The 15,727-nt window shown below is 40.1% G+C and overlaps 1 long non-coding RNA gene across 1 annotated transcript in view; it reads left to right on the forward strand.

Moving 5' to 3' along the window:
- Nucleotides 1-13,128, forward strand: part of LOC131381087 (uncharacterized) — a 49,615-nt gene extending 36,487 nt beyond the window's left edge. Inside the window, exons 2-3 of the long non-coding RNA XR_009209537.1 lie at nt 11,418-11,508; nt 13,027-13,128. This is a non-coding gene — a long non-coding RNA (uncharacterized LOC131381087). The remainder of the gene's footprint in view (nt 1-11,417; nt 11,509-13,026) is intronic.
- The last annotated feature ends 2,599 nt before the right edge of the window (nt 13,129-15,727 follow it).

The raw sequence follows: 15,727 nt of genomic DNA on the forward strand, positions 1-15,727 counted from the left end.
ATATTCTGCAGATTGACAACTTTCTCCTTTTTCTGTTCTTCTCTATGCCTTTGCCTTTGTAGAAACAAAACTGTGCTCTGTGAACCACAGGAAGCCAGGTTTTTGTAGGAATCACCACATGGCTTCAAAACCTTACCGTGCTGACTTAGTCCTCAAGGCAGTGGATGGCTGTGAATAAAGGAATTAGATGGTGTTCCTAGAGTGTTTCAACCTGTAGTGAATGGAGAAAGAAGGCTCAAGTCAGAATTTTAGTTTTTAATTTTTAATTTCATCAACTGTGACTTCGTTGTCTGAAAAGACTGTGGGTAGCAAATCTCTCGCTCTACTTTGGAAACGTCCTCAACACCTATTAAACTGGAGATATCTACTCAATCTAACTCCTAGAGTTAGCTTAGGTAGATTAGATTATAATCTAATCTTTGTAACTAGAGGGTAGTTACAAAGATTAAATGAGAAAGCAGAAGTGAACATGCTTTAGAATAAAAACATGTTTTATAGGACAGGCAGCAGACTCTAGAGAGTCAGAGCACAGACTCCAGAGGCACACTGAGTTTGAAGCTCCAGCTCTGCCTCTGACAAGCTGTTATAATTTAAATCTTTGCCTAGTTTCCTCATACGTAAAATGTGGATAATAACAGATGTACCTCTTGGGGTTGTTGTGGGAGTGCAATGAGATAATATTGCCTGATATGTAGTAAGTTCTCAATGAGTAGTAGTTTTAATTACATTCCTTGATATTATCATCTGTATAAGAGGATTAATCTTAGCTCCAGGAACCCCAAGCAAGTCTAGAAATAAGATTGGAGTGTTTGAGAACTCTCTGAAACCGTCCCCCAAATTTTGAGTGTATGTGCATTTGTAGTGGAGTGTTGCATTTTTCTTGAGCAAAAGTCCATTTTTATCATCACATTCTGAAAAAGATATGCCACCCCAAAATTGTTCAGAAGCACTGTTGTTTGAATCTAGGACTTTGTTTCAATCTAAGGACTATAGAGCTGCATAATCTTATGCATTCCAAATAGGCTCTATGGCCCCTGGTTAGTTCAATAAATATTTTTATTTTTATTTTTATTTTTTATTATACTTTAAGTTCTAGGGTACACGTGCACAATGTGCAGGTTTGTTACATATGTATACATGTGCCCTGTTGGTGTGCTGCACCCATTAACTCATTTACATTAGGTATTTCTCCTATTGCTATCCCTCCCCCTTCCCCCCACTCCACAACAGGCCCCAGTGTGTGATGTTCCCCTTCCTGTGTCCAAGTGTTCTCGTTGTTCAATTCCCACCTATGAGTGAGAACATGTGGTGTTTGGTTTTTTTGTCCTTGCGATAGTTTGCTGAGAATGATGGTTTCCAGCTTCATCCATGTCCCTACAAAGGACATGAACTCATCATTTTTTATGGCTTCATAGTATTCCATGGTATATATGTGCCACATTTTCTTAATCCAGTCTATCATTGGTGGACATTTGGGTTGGCTCCAAGTCTTTGCTATTGTGAATAGTGCCGCAATAAACATACTTGTGCATGTGTCTTTATAGCAGCATGATTTATAATCCTTTGGGTATATACCCAGTAATGGGATAGCTGGGTCAAATGGTATTTCTAGTTCTAGATCCCTGAAGAATCGCCACGCTGTCTTCCACAATGGTTGAACTAGTTTACAGTCCCACCAACAGTGTAAAAGTGTTCCTATTTCTCCACATCCTCTCCAGCACCTGTTGTTTCCTGACCTTTTAATGATCGCCATTCTAACTGGTGTGAGGTGGTATCTCATTGTGGTTTTGATTTGCATTTCTCTGATGGCCAGTGATGATGAGCATTTTTTCATGTGTCTGTTGGCTGCATAAATGTCTTCTTTTGAGAAGTATCTGTTCATATCCTTCGCCCACTTTTTGATGGGGTTGTTTTTTTCTTGTAAATTTGTTTGAGTTCATTGTAGATTCTGGATATTAGCCCTTTGTCAGATAAGTATATTGCAAAAGTTCAATAAATATTGATGGAGAGCTGGGCCCTGGTCCGTGGTGGTCACTCAGCCATGCAGGAGCAACACCTTTGCCCAGGTAACTCTGTACCTAGAAGGGAAATGGTAACCTCTTGAGGGACTCAAATGAGAATTCAGAAAATCACTGTGATGGTTTTGCCATCCCTGTCATATCTTCCTTTATGGGCAATTTTAGTGCCAGCCAAGTCAACTTTATCACTAAGGTGGTGCATGGAAGTATGGAAGATTTACTTCAAGCTTTTCTTTGGGGGAAGTCTAAAAATTTCCCCTTTCCCATGAAGTGACATGAGAGCTTTTTGTTATTTCCAGTGAAAACGTAAGGTCAGGAGATTGGGAGAACTTGGTGAAGTATCCTAACATACATGATGGAGATCTCCTCAAACTTCATGAATTTTAAGAACCATTATACTGTTTTCTTCTATTCTTTTAACTTGCATTTGCATTGACTCAGATCAGGCATTTAAACAGATTTAGAAAGACTAGCAAACATGTAAATGTCAAACTTTATTTCTTTTTAATGATGTGTGTCATCTAAATAGTGATGCCATCAATAGGGAATGTTGTATTTTTGTTATTTTCTTACCTTTTGCTCTCAGATGCCTTTTAACATATGTAAAAATATTTATATAGTGTTTCAAGTCTGCAGCATTCAGTACAGAAATGCTCTTTTGAGTTCTCCCTTTTGGTAATATCGTATTTAACTCAAAAGAAGTCATAGGCATATTGGGGGCAGATAGTTGGTACAAATCTGACAAAAAGCTAATGAGCTCTCCTGTGATTATCAGGGAGGACGGTGACTCATTAAATCTCATTTCCTGGGCAAGTCCACATAGGGAGAAGAAATTAACTGAAATAAAGGCCTGAGAACCTAATGCAGTCAGATTTATGGGCATCTGTATAAGCAGCCACATGATAATCAGTGCAAATAGTAAAATGTTTTAATGAGGTTCTGTGAAATATTTAATGGGTTACTCCATGATTTTTTTTTAAAGTTTGGTTGTTTTCTATTGGAAATTGGCTCCTTAGAAGGGATGGTCCTGAAACCAAGTGTGGGGGTGTCTTTTGGTTGAATTCCATCCAAACTCTCGTTTCCCTACATAGACCTTCTTTATGTATCTGTATTAACCACTGCCATTGATATTCACAGCTATGTTGAAAAGAGGGTCAGGACGGTTAGAATCCATAAATACTTCTCCTTTTGGTTCAAAAGTATGTAAGTATCTGCTTAGAATTAATCCTCTTTCAGGTTCCTTAGAGTGCATCATTTTTCATTCTGAGGGTTTTCCGCTGCTTGGAAGAAAATTTTCCAAAAGAGGGCAAACCATAAGCAAAATAAAGAAGAGACTGCAATTTGGTTTTGACTCCTTAACTTCCCTTTAAATGTCCATTTTCACCTACTTGGTATTTCCTTTATATTCCTCAACCTTGGGTACCGGTAGCTTTCAAAGCATGCTTTAGTTAAATGACAATAGCTTAAGTTACTGCTTTTCCTAGTGACTCAAGGGAGACTCGTAAATGCAAATAAATTAATTTATAGTGGGAGAATTTTAGACGTCATAATGGAGGGGGTGGGTTCATGATATCTGGAAGGTCTCAAATTGTACTCATTCATCTGACCTGCCTTGTTGTTTGACCATCTCATATAGATCAGCCCTTCCAACTCTGTTGGAGGAATTGTCTGTTGACTGGTGAAGAGATATTAAGAAGTGGTCTGTGTGATGCCTGTTGCTATATGAGCAGTTATCTCATCACATAACCTCATTTGGGAACCTCATCCTGAAACAAGAGATCACTCTCAGTTTTATGTTCTTTCCCCAACCTTGGTATTTCTAGATTCTATCCATGTCATCAAACTCTAAACTTGCAACTAAGACCCATGCTTTCTGCCATAACCTTGAAAAGAAGGATCCTCTACAGGTATGATTTATTTTTAAAGGGCCATGGGCAGGATTCCTAATGGCAAAATCATCCCAGACAACCTTTTCTTAGCAAAGGTGGGTGTGCCAGTGCAAAATGTCAAGATGATTTAGACTAATTTATGTCCCAACTCATGTTCACATTAGACATCCAGTATTTGAGGCTATTTATCTTTTAACATCACAGTTATCTAAGATAACATATTAGGGCAGACGATGTCAAAAGAAGGGGGAGAGGCATGTAGGGATCTCAGTTCACAATGTAAAAAGCGAATGAGTGAAAGTATCATATCTTCTTGACTCAAAAGTGTACATTAAGAAAATGATGTTAATGTTTAATAGTTCATAACATCATGTTACAGTTCATAAATATGCTTAATATAGTGTTTTGTTATTTTCTTCCATACTTTCCATGATTAAATATTGTAATCAATATTTTCTTAGAGTTTAGGAAATTCCATTCATTCCTTCTAGGCTAGAATGTCTTATTCACAACTTCTTGATTGTATTTTAGCTTATAAAAACACCACCACCAAATCTCTTCTATAGCTGATGAGAGGAAGGCCAGGTAGCTCTTTAAAAAATGAAAGTGTTTAAATTGGAGAAAACGTAGCTTAAACATGGCAAGTGGCTGAACTGAAGCTGTCAAGGCCAAGCTGTTGTGAATGGGAACCTAACTCAAGGTCCTGTGGCAGATATCAAGTTAAGGGTGTATCCGAAGTTAGAGGCCAGGTCAGTAAAAGACGATGGACAAATTCAGAGTAACACAGGTTTCAGAAGCAGAATTTGTAAAGAATGCTGGGAGCAAAAGTATTAACTGTGAAGGAATGGGATGATTGGGGAAAGAAACTTAGACATTCTTACTTTTAGGCTGGGCATGGTGGCTCATGCTATAATCCCAGCACTTTGGAAGGCTGAGGCCAGAGGATTGCTTAAGCCCAGTTCAAGACCAGCCTGGACAACATAGGGAGACCCTGTCTCTCCAAAAGATAAATAAAAATAGCCAGGCATGGCACATACCTGTAGTCCCAGCTATGCAGGAGACTGAGGTGGGAGGGTTGCTTGAGCCTGGGAGGTCAAGGCTGCAGTGAGCTGTGAATGTGCCACTGCACACTCCATCTTGGGTGAAAGAGTGAGACCCTGCCTCAAAAATCAAAAAAATTCTTTTAATTTGTGTGCTTCAGTTGCTATTTTATAATGAGCTTATAATTTTTTAGTTTAAGAAACTATAAAAGTAATTTAAAAGAAAAAATATACCCCAGAAGTAAAAGTGGCTTGCAACTGCTGAGGTACAGGCCTGGCAAATCCAGAGTAACTTATTAAGACAATTATTGGCGCCTGCCCTACTTCTATATGCCCATCATACAACTCTCTGTCTCTTGGGCCTGCCCCTGACAACATGGGACCCAGACAGTCTCTCATCCCAACAAGACTCCTCCTCCAGTGATTTCTCAAGCAGTGATTGAAGGAAGCGGTCTACCTGTAGGCCATATAGACTACTGGATCAAAAAGCACCCAGGAGGAGTCAGTGGTTGAGGTTTGCCTTCTGTAAACCTGGAAGGTTACATGGCTTGTTGCGTGCTAATGGCAGAGAGGAGAATCAAATGCCCTGTTTTATGAAAACAAATATTAATTTTCCCATTGCTGTGTTCTGAGTGTGACCCCAAAATTCATATGTTGAAATTTACTTGCCAATGTGATAGTATTAAGAGGTGGACCTTTAGGGGGTGATTAAGTCATGAGGTCAGAGCCCACATAAATGGGATTAGTGACCTTATAAAAGAGGTGCCAGGGAGCTGTTCATGCTTTCTGCCATGTGAGGATGCAGCGATATGGTGCTATCTATGGAGCAAAGGAGAAGGACTCATCAGACATTGAATCTGCCAGCATGCTGATCTTGGACTTTCCAGGCTCCAGAACTTGACAATTAATTTCTATTATTTGGAAATTACCCGGTTTAAGGTATTTTGTCACAGCAGCCAAAACAAACTGAGACACTCATGCTTTAAGGCCTTTGGTCAGTGTCTACCTGGGAAGGAGCCTTGTTTGCCCTCAATGGCCAAGAGCTGAGAAAGCTAGACATCACTGATGCTCCTGTTTCCTCGTGCCATGTCAAGGCAAACCAAAGGGGGAAAAAAATCTTTCTTTCCCTTCTCTTTCATGTGCATAGCACCAGAAAATGGAGGTATGTGGAGGCCCATTTGTGGTTGAAAGTGGATAAATCGTCTGTAAATCTAGATTCATGATTTAAGTGAAAGTGGGGAGGGGATGCAATTGAAACTACCAATGCTGTTTATTTCTATTCCAGGAGGATGTTGGCCCACAGGCTGTACCTTCAATTCATTTGAATTCCTGGTTTTCAGTCACCTCCATCCATATTGCATCTTCTTTTCTTTTATTGTCAGCTACTGCTTATTCCTAAGCATCCTTTTTACTTGAAATACTTCTGTAGCTTTGAAATCTAAGTCTCGGAAGCAAGTGTGGCTCTTTGGGTGTGTGTACATTTTTTAAAGTAGGCACTGTCTCTGAGTTGAAACTGACCTATACATGAGTAAAGAATGCAGTGATTTAAACAAGGGCCAGTAATTTTGCCTGGGCCTCAGGTGGCAAAAAATTTTGAAAAATAATATCCTCATAGGAATAGCCAGCAGTGACTTGATGGTGGTATTTTTCTCCTGGCTCACATCCCTGCCTTACTGAGAGTTGGAGCCAAATGGGCATGGGGTGGTGGGTGAACATTGATGAAACATTATGAGTCCCTGGCAGCAACCAGCAGAATCACAGAGTTGCTTTACTGTCTGCTGCTGTTCACCTTACATGTCTATTTTTTCCCTTCAAACTTCAATGGTTTTTCCAGTGCTCCCCTTTTGAAAAAGATTGATGTGGCTGGCAATGGCGAGGGGATTAACATGAATAACAAATTATTCTTACACGTTTGAAGTTATAGGCCTATTATGCTTGCCCTTTAGGGAAACACTGGGCTTTACCAAGCTATTGTTATTCTCAACAAATTGCAATAATTATTAGTGCTAGGAGTTGGGTTCCTCGGTTTAAGCTTAACGTATACAAATCATCTGTGCCTTTTGGGAAGCTCCTCTCACTACCTGATTCACAGAGAAATGAGCTGCATGGGATAGGGGGGTATTTCCCAACCCTAAAATGTCCAACTAAGCTTTTTTTTTTTCTTTTTTTGAGAAGGAGTCTCGGTCTTGTTGCCCAGGCTAGAGTACAATAGTGTGATCTTGGCTCACTGCAACCTTCACCTCCCGAGTTCAAGCAATTCTCCTGCCTCAGCCCCCCAAGTAGCTGGGATTACAGGTGCCCAGCACCATGCCCAGCTAATTTTTTTGTGTTTTTAGTAGAGATGGGGTTTCACCATGCTGGCCAGGCTGGTCTCCTGACCTCAAGTGATCCGCCCGCCTCAGCCTCCCAAAGTGCTGGGATTACAGTCGTGAACCACCGTGCCGTGCCGCAACTAAGCTTTAAACTATCTAAATATTTTGCATGTTAGACCTCAGGCGTTACAAAGAAGAGATGGGTAAAGAAAACCTACAGAAACTGTATTTATTCATGAGGGGGTGGAATAGAGAGTGTGTGCACCAGGTAGAAATAGATTGCCCTGACAACCCACAAGAATGGTGGTTAGGAAACAGAGACTTAGAAATAGCACCCAATATTGCTTTGTAAGTGGTGGGTTAAGATCTCCAATCAAGTCCAAATCAATTGTGTGCTATAAGAACTATATAATCTCTCAGAGCGATCCTTTGCTCATCTTTAATATAGGTATAATAAAATACTGCAGTTAGAGAAGTAAATAAAATAGCAAAATGTTCTTACTGTGTACATGCTTTTTATAACTATTTTTTTTAATACTACTAATACTGGCTTGCCTGTCTGTTATATTTCAACTTCTGATGATAGTCTTGAAAAAGAGAGCCCTCCAATGGGCTGAATAAAGCCTCTACATGGAAGAATATGGGTCAAATCAATATAATACATTATATTCAACACTTATTTGTACAGCCGTATTGAAACCACAGCAGCACCAATAACTAGCTGTGTGACTCCAAGAAAGTTACTTACCAGTACAACGCGTCAGTTTCTCTGTCAACCAACAGTACCTATTTCAGGGTTGTTGTGAGAATCAGGTAAGGTAGTAGTTACCTGCAAAGCTCTTAGAAGAGCACTGTGAAGTTATTATCTCAGCATAACAGGTCTCCAAGCCTCCTGGGAAGCTCCACAGGTTCCATGGTGATAGGATGAGAACACACGTGTTTCTGTCTTCTTAGGAGGTGCCACTGTTCTTCCCAGGGGCAGGGTCCATTCCTTTCTTAAGGGCGCCACATTGGCATTATCAAAATGGTTGTGTTGGTCCATTTCTGGGAGGATGCTCATGTGCTCTGTCTTCTTTATGAGCAGGCTGTTCTTCTCTCAGGACAGTGAATATCGTGGACTAGCTGCCTGAGTTACAACACTGTTCAAGATTTTGCCATTAACAAGAAATTCTAAACCTCTATATCTCAGGGGTCATGTCTCCTTCAGTGGGAAAAGAGCAAGATTCATTTCCTTTCCCCATTACCAAATGGGGAAATTTCTGATGGAAAGTAAGTGAACGAATGAAAACGTGGTAGAATTAAGATCAGATATTAAGATTTTCTGTGTTTTTGTTTTTGTTTTTGTTTTTGTTTTTTTTTTGTTTTTTGAGACAGAGTCTCACTCTGTCACCCAGGCTAGAGTGCAGTGGCGCCATCTTGGCTCACTGGAAGCTCTGCCTCCCAGGTTCACGCCATTCTCCTGCCTCAGCCTCCCGAGTAGCTGGGACTACAGGTGCCTGCCACCACGCCCGGCTAATTTTTTGTATTTTTAGTAGAGTCAGGGTTTCACCATATTAGCCAGGATGGTCTCGATCTCCTGACCTCATGATCCGCCCGCCTCAGCCTCCCAAAGTGCTGGGATTACAGGCTTGAGCCACTGCACCCAGCCAGATATTAAGATTTTCTAGGCAGGGGATTGAATTAAATAATACCCCAAAACTCTTTTCCTTAGGCCCTTGAAGTGATCACTTTTCATATTAGGACAATTACCAGCCTACAATCTCCCGACTGAGATGTACATGGAAGACAGTGCATGGCCTAAGATGGTTACTATAACGCTATACCAAGAAATAGAGGTGCATCTTTCACAAACCTTGGTGTGAAAGCTTGGATTAACAAAAGAGAATACTACTAACAACCGCTGGTTTAAAAAAATCACTGTAAGGTTTTCAGAGTCTTTTACAGGTTATTATAGGTTATTACTCTCCTTTTACAGACAAGGAAATAGAATTCACCATGAAGTCTGTTTTTTTTTTTTTTTTCAATCTAATACAGTGTGTCTCCTGGGATGTCTAAAATATGATTGTGCTTACCAAAATCCTACTTTTCCCTACATGTTCAGGAATATACTTATGATATAAAGAAAGGTACAGAAAGAAAATGCAAAATTGTGGTATACGTTATTTTTACATTCAATACATAATTTTTTATACAAAATTTTGTAATGTAGCCATTATATGAATTATAAGACAAATGAAGGATTCAATTAAAAAATATTAGTTTATAGAGTACAATAGGGAGTGTGGACAGTTCATGGGTCACTGTTTTACATTCGTTGTTGAACATCTACTTTTGATCCTGTGAGTCTGCCTCAGTGCTCCTATGTATCATCTCAAAAGTCTAAAATTTGAGGCTTTCATGGATAGAGGCTCTGACACCACGACCCCCAGCTCTGCCTGTGATAGGCAGATGCTTGGCACAAAAGCACAACCTCAAGTTGGTTCAAAAGGCACACATCCTAATTTACTCAGTTCCCATCCTCACCTTCTTTGTTCTTCTCACTGACATTTTGGCAAAGTGGCATTTTTCTTCCAGTTCCCCCTTCCTTGCTTCCGCTACTGCAAAAGCCAACTGCAGCCCCTTTGGCCAGGGCAGTGTGCTAGCATGTGGGCCAGGACCCCGGCTGGTCTGCGGGCTGTTACCTGTCTGATATGAGGTAAAAATAGATGTCGAGAATAAGCCCTGAGAACATTTTATAAAAAATTGACATGGCTGCAACTGTCAAGTGCAGTTATTGGAATGTAATTTTATGTCTGTTGAATTGATTTTTTAAAATTGGGCTTGCCTTTTTTGTACTTTTTTTGCATTTCATTTTTCTGGGAATTTATTATTATTTGTTTTACAAAGATATTGGTCTGTGCTTGATAGGAAATAAAGAAAATGGGCTCTCATCACAAATAATTAGACAATTTGGGGAACACACACATGGAGTATAAGTGTGCAGATTTTAGAGCCACAGTACTCAGATATGTGGCCTGGTTATCTTTAGAACTGAATGGCTTTGGGGAGCTTTATCCTCTTCTGCCTTCATTTATCTGTAAAGTTGGGGTGGTGGTAATTGTACCTACTGCACTGGGTTGTGAGGAGTCAAGAGGTTATACCTGCAGGACTTATAGAAAAGTACCTCTTATGGAGTGAGGCTCCATATGTTTTCAGTATTGTCACTTGCACTTCCAGACACTCACTTGTATCTTTGCATACACTGGGGCTGCACTATGATTTTTTAAAATATAAATATTTAATTGTAGGAGGAAAATGGACTTTTATTCATGGCAGCAAAAGACATCTAAGATATGTTTTTTCAACTTATATTGGGAATTACATGTTTTACTTTATTTTTGTTTTTTATTTTTATGTGTACATAGTAGGCGTATGTATTTATGGGGTATGTGAGATATTTTGTTACAGGCATACAATGCATAATCAACATCAGGGTAAGTGGGGTATCCGTCACCTCAAGCATTTATCATTTATTGTGTTATAAACATTCTAATTATACTTTTGGTTATTTTAACATGTATGATAAATTATTGTTGACTGCAATCACCCTGTTGTGCTATCAAATGCTAGATCTTATTCCTTCTATCTAACTATGTTTTTATATCCATTAACCATCCTCACCTTCTCCCTTCCCCCAACTATCCTTCCCAGCCTCTGGTAGTCATCATTCTACTGTTTCCATGAGTTTAATTGCTTTAATTTTTAGTTCCCACAAATGGGTGAGAACATGTAAAGTTTATCTTTCTGTGTCTGGCTTATTTCACTTAACATAATGTCCTCCAGTTCTATCCATGTTGTTGCAAATGACAGGATCTCATTCTTTTTTATGGCTGAATAGTACTCCATTATGCATGTGTACCAGATTTTCTTTATTCAGTCACCTGTTGATGGACACTTAGGTCGCTCTCCAAATCTTGGCTGTTGTGAATAGTGCTGCAGTAAGCATGGGAATGCAGATGCATTAGGATCGTTGAGGGCCCTAGGCACTTTTGCCTTCATGGATCTCGTCATCTATTAAAAAAGGACTATCCCATACATTTTATTTTATGACTGTGTTGGTTTAAAGATGAGTCTAGATTCATTATTATATATTCTTTTTTTTTTCTGACTTTAAATCAGAACTACAGTATTTCTGTGGTCTCCTAAGAGAATCATGGCCCCTGGGCATGGCACTTATTGGTGGAGGCTCAGGCAAGTTGGAGCCTGTTGGGTAAGTTGGCCCCAGGTGTAAGCCTGTACTTCCCTTGATGAAATGCTCTTCTCCCAAGCATCTTGGCTCAGCATCATTCCTCTGACTCTTGAGTGCCTCCTCTTCTTTGAGACTCTACCCAATCTGTTCTCTGGGTCTGGGGGTATTATAATTGCCTATTTACTGTTTCCCAGGCTGGACTCTGAGTTCTTCAAGCTCAAGAAACTCCCCATGTCTCCTCAGTGCTAAGTGCATTATAGTTGAATCAATTACATTTGTCTAGCCAAAGTGAGTAACTAGTATCATGGTGCGGGGAGCAGTGTGGATGGGGCCTCAGGACATCTTGAAAGAAGGTTTATTCAGAATGTGAGAGAATTTTAAAGGCAGTCTTTTTATTCACATTCTTGCTGGTATCTGAACACTGGTGGACTTCAAAACAGAAAGAATAGACTAAGGTGAGTTGAGGGTCAAGTAGTAAGAGCTTTACAAGACAGTTGCCTGAGCACTGAGAACTCCCAACTGATTAACATTACCGGGAGCTTAACTCATACATCACAGTGAGAACAGACCCCTAAAAGCTGATCTGCTGCCTCATTAGAAGCCAATCAAATGCCTTCAGTGTTGAGTAATATGTTTGGCTGGGCTGGCTGCAGGGAGCAAAACAGCAAGGAGGTCTTATGTTAATTTCAGATGTTGTGGCAATGCTGGTACTGAGAGTTGCCCTGGCAATAAGGATGTTGTGGGTCAACCCCAGGGTAAAAATCTCTTCAAGAAGATGGTCAGATCTCATGAGATTTCCTGCTACAGCATCTTCTCTATCAGGCGAAACATGCTTTATTTCACAGCATTGTCCAGTTTCACCAGCCATTGACTTGTAAAGGTTCTCTAATTTCAGGTGCATAAGAAGCACCCAGTAATCCTGATGAGCATGTAGACCCTGGGCCCAATCCCAGAGCTTCTGAGTCGTTTGTCTGAGAGAGAGCCCAGAACCCATAGGTTTAAAAAGCAGCAAGATAAATAATGCTGCAGATGGATTGGATCAGACTTTAAGAACCTAGCTGCTACTGAATAAGCTTTGAACAATAAGAATCATTTCTTCTGTGTTCTGGCATCCATGGTCTATGTTCATAGATCTTAGCTCTCACTTCTTAGATGCCCAGAACGTGGCATAATTCTTAAGCATGGAAGGAAGCCAGAAATATTCCCTCTATGCCCCAAGCCATCTCCCTTACAGATCCTGAAGTCCCCAGTTTTTCTGGCTTTTCTGGTTTTAGGGTTGGCATGTGAACATCTGCAATACAGGCTATTTTTCTCAGCTCAGAACTGAGCTGTGAAACCAGCTTGCTGGCACTCTGCACTGGGGTTCCATTTGCTATTAAGGGCTCTAATGAGGAGGGACAGGCAATTATTATTATTTATTTCACTAATTAGCCAGATAATCATTCATTCTGAAACTATTCAGGGTTGGAAATCTGTTCATTTGTGCCCTTTGTCTAATGCGGATTCATTTTGTTTTTCCCCTTTTCTTTGCAAAAACAGCTGCTTTGTTAAATGAGGGGCAGAGGTAGTGGGTGAGAAGGAGGAATTAAAAAAAGAGCAAGAGATCATTTCTGAGCTGTGAAGATAATGCAACAAGGAGCCAGAGTCCATAAAAACATCACCTTTCACTCTCTGAAGACATAATGCTTGATGATAACCATAAAACATGTTAGTGAAAAATAAATTGCTGTTCTATTCAAATCCTGAAACGTACTACTGTGCATGTCACTGGAGATATGCAACTCTTTTTTGCAATCCTGAGGTATATTTTATCATAATTTGTGGGGTGGGTGACAGCCTTGTACACACGATTGCCTTTTCCTGCTCAGTTAGCTTGTCAAGGGCAGAGTCCTTTGGCCTTTTATGAATATAGGACTATTAAGAAATGAACAGGATAACTGAACAGCATGGAGAGGAAAGTTTATTTTTCTTTACTAATAAATACATTAAGTTTTCATGGTGTTTGTTTATAGGAAGCTACTGTTTTCCTCTCCAGGTTATTTTGGGGAGTGGAAGGGGATTGTTATTGTTGTCATTTTGATGCTCCACATCCTATTTTTTGTTGTGGGAAGGAAAGAACTTCTGGGAGGTTGGGATTTATCTTCAATGTCACAAAGTAAAATGTTCAGGAGCACTTCTGCCTTTAGGCAGAATTCTTTTTAAGGTAGATGATTACAATGAGAAGTTGGTGCTTAATTAACAATAGTCACTTCTATAAAGTGGGCATGCAGTATATAGCACTATTTTTGTAAGCCAAATCTCTCAGACAAAACCAGCGTGATCAGGCCGAGAATCTTTTCCTTTTTTAAAAGACTTTCGTTTTGAGGGTTATAACCAGATCCAAGGGTGATAGAAGCTGTAGCCAGGGATCTTCATCCAAGGAGATAAGAGAGGGTGGCCATTTGTCATGGAAATGGAAATCCTTGGTCAGCACGTGGGGTAGGGATCTTAGCAAATGGTTTCACCTTCCTAAAGGATGACTTAGCTAGTTACCATAACTTACAGTACATTCTTTGTCTTATAATACATACTTCTTAATAGGTTAAAGGATTCAGTGTAGTGAACTTCTAGCCTGAATGGCTTTTTCCCCTTCATAGGCTCCTGTGTTGTCAGTAGCACTGGAAATTGCTCACACATTTTGATAAACGTCAAAAAGGCTGGGCTGGACAATATGGCGAAACCTCATCCCTACAAAAAATACGAAAAATTAGCCGGTCATGCTGGTGTGCGCCTGTAGTCCCAGTTACTCAGGAGGCTGAGGTGGGAGGATCACCTGAGCCTGGGAGGTTGAGGCTGCAGTGAGCTGTGATTACTCCACTGCACTACACCCAGCCTGGGCATCAAGTGAGATTTTGTCTCCAAAAAAAAAAAGTTGAAAAGGGATACACTTGTCCTGTGCAGAAAGTTCAAGGAACCATTGTTCCGAGGTCTTCAACTGCACCTACCAAATTTTCAGAAGCTCTATCAGAGGCAATTTTTTATGCCTCAGTATCCTCGACCTAGCAGAGTTCATTCTGGTAGGAGCAGCAGCAGGAACAGTGTCCTAGTACCTAGGTACTAGGTACTAGGTGGTTCTACCCACCACCACAGCGATAACGTATTTACTGAGAGGAATAAAAAGAGCTTTACAAATAAGATGTTCTATACAATGTTGAATGTATAGATCCTAACACATTAATTTACTGGGTATCTTTATATTTTATATAGAAGGAAAGTAGAAGAAAGAAATGTAAATTAAAGAAATGTTTATTCTACTTAAGAGTGAGAGACAATTACTAAATCCAAGAACCTCTTTAATATAGGACTGGCATGTTAAAAGGAATTTGATTATTTTAAATAATTCTGGCCTATTCTTGAAAGCACTTTCAAGAGCTCTAAAGATAGGACAGTTTGAAGGTACTAAAAAACTAGTCAAGCTGCATTTTTCAAAGATTTTAAATAATCTAGTCTTCTCCTGAAGGTGATCTCACCAACTTACATGCCCTGCATGATGACTAGGACAAAAGAGGTGCCGGAGGTCGGCTTCTATACTAGCCACTTGAAGGGACAGCATTTTGTGGTGATTATTCAATATAACAAGGCTTAGAAAGCTAAGAAAAGAAAAATAGCTGAATAGAAAGCAAAAATGGAAGTGGGTGTGATGAGCTGGAAGCTGTCTTCCCATTGCAAGGTTCTACGTATAGTACCACTTCCAGGTGGCTGTGGGAACATTGCCTACTGTATAGATAGTGGCAGCAGCTGGGACAGTGTTTGCTCCCCCTAAGCATAGGCTTCAAAAGTGTGGCACTTTTTCAGACACATACCAAGGATTCATCAAGCTTTGCAAGCAGGGGTTGCAAATGGGCTGAAGATGAGAGCCTGAGGTCTATATAAGACTAGTCTTTCCAGGTAAACTGGCTTGTTGAGATGGATTTCCTAATCCGTCTCATCAATAATGATTTCCCTCCAGCATATCAACACTTACCTGTATTAGGGCCTTTGCCCTTGCTGTTGCCTCCTTGAATGTTCCTCTCCCAGATATCTGTGTGGTTTGCTGTCTACCTTCATTGAGGATTCTGCTGAAATGTCATTCATCGGTGCTGCCTTTCTTCTCCAACCACCCTACTGAGAATAACTCCCTGTCACTCTCTGTCCCCACCTTCCCTTTTTTCCTTCCATAGCATTAACATCATCTGATATAAAACGTTTTTATTTGTCTCTG

The sequence above is a fragment of the Hylobates moloch genome, unplaced genomic scaffold, assembly GCF_009828535.3.
Source record: "Hylobates moloch isolate HMO894 unplaced genomic scaffold, HMol_V3 SCAFFOLD_14, whole genome shotgun sequence".
In the NCBI taxonomy this organism is placed as follows: domain Eukaryota; kingdom Metazoa; phylum Chordata; class Mammalia; order Primates; family Hylobatidae; genus Hylobates; species Hylobates moloch.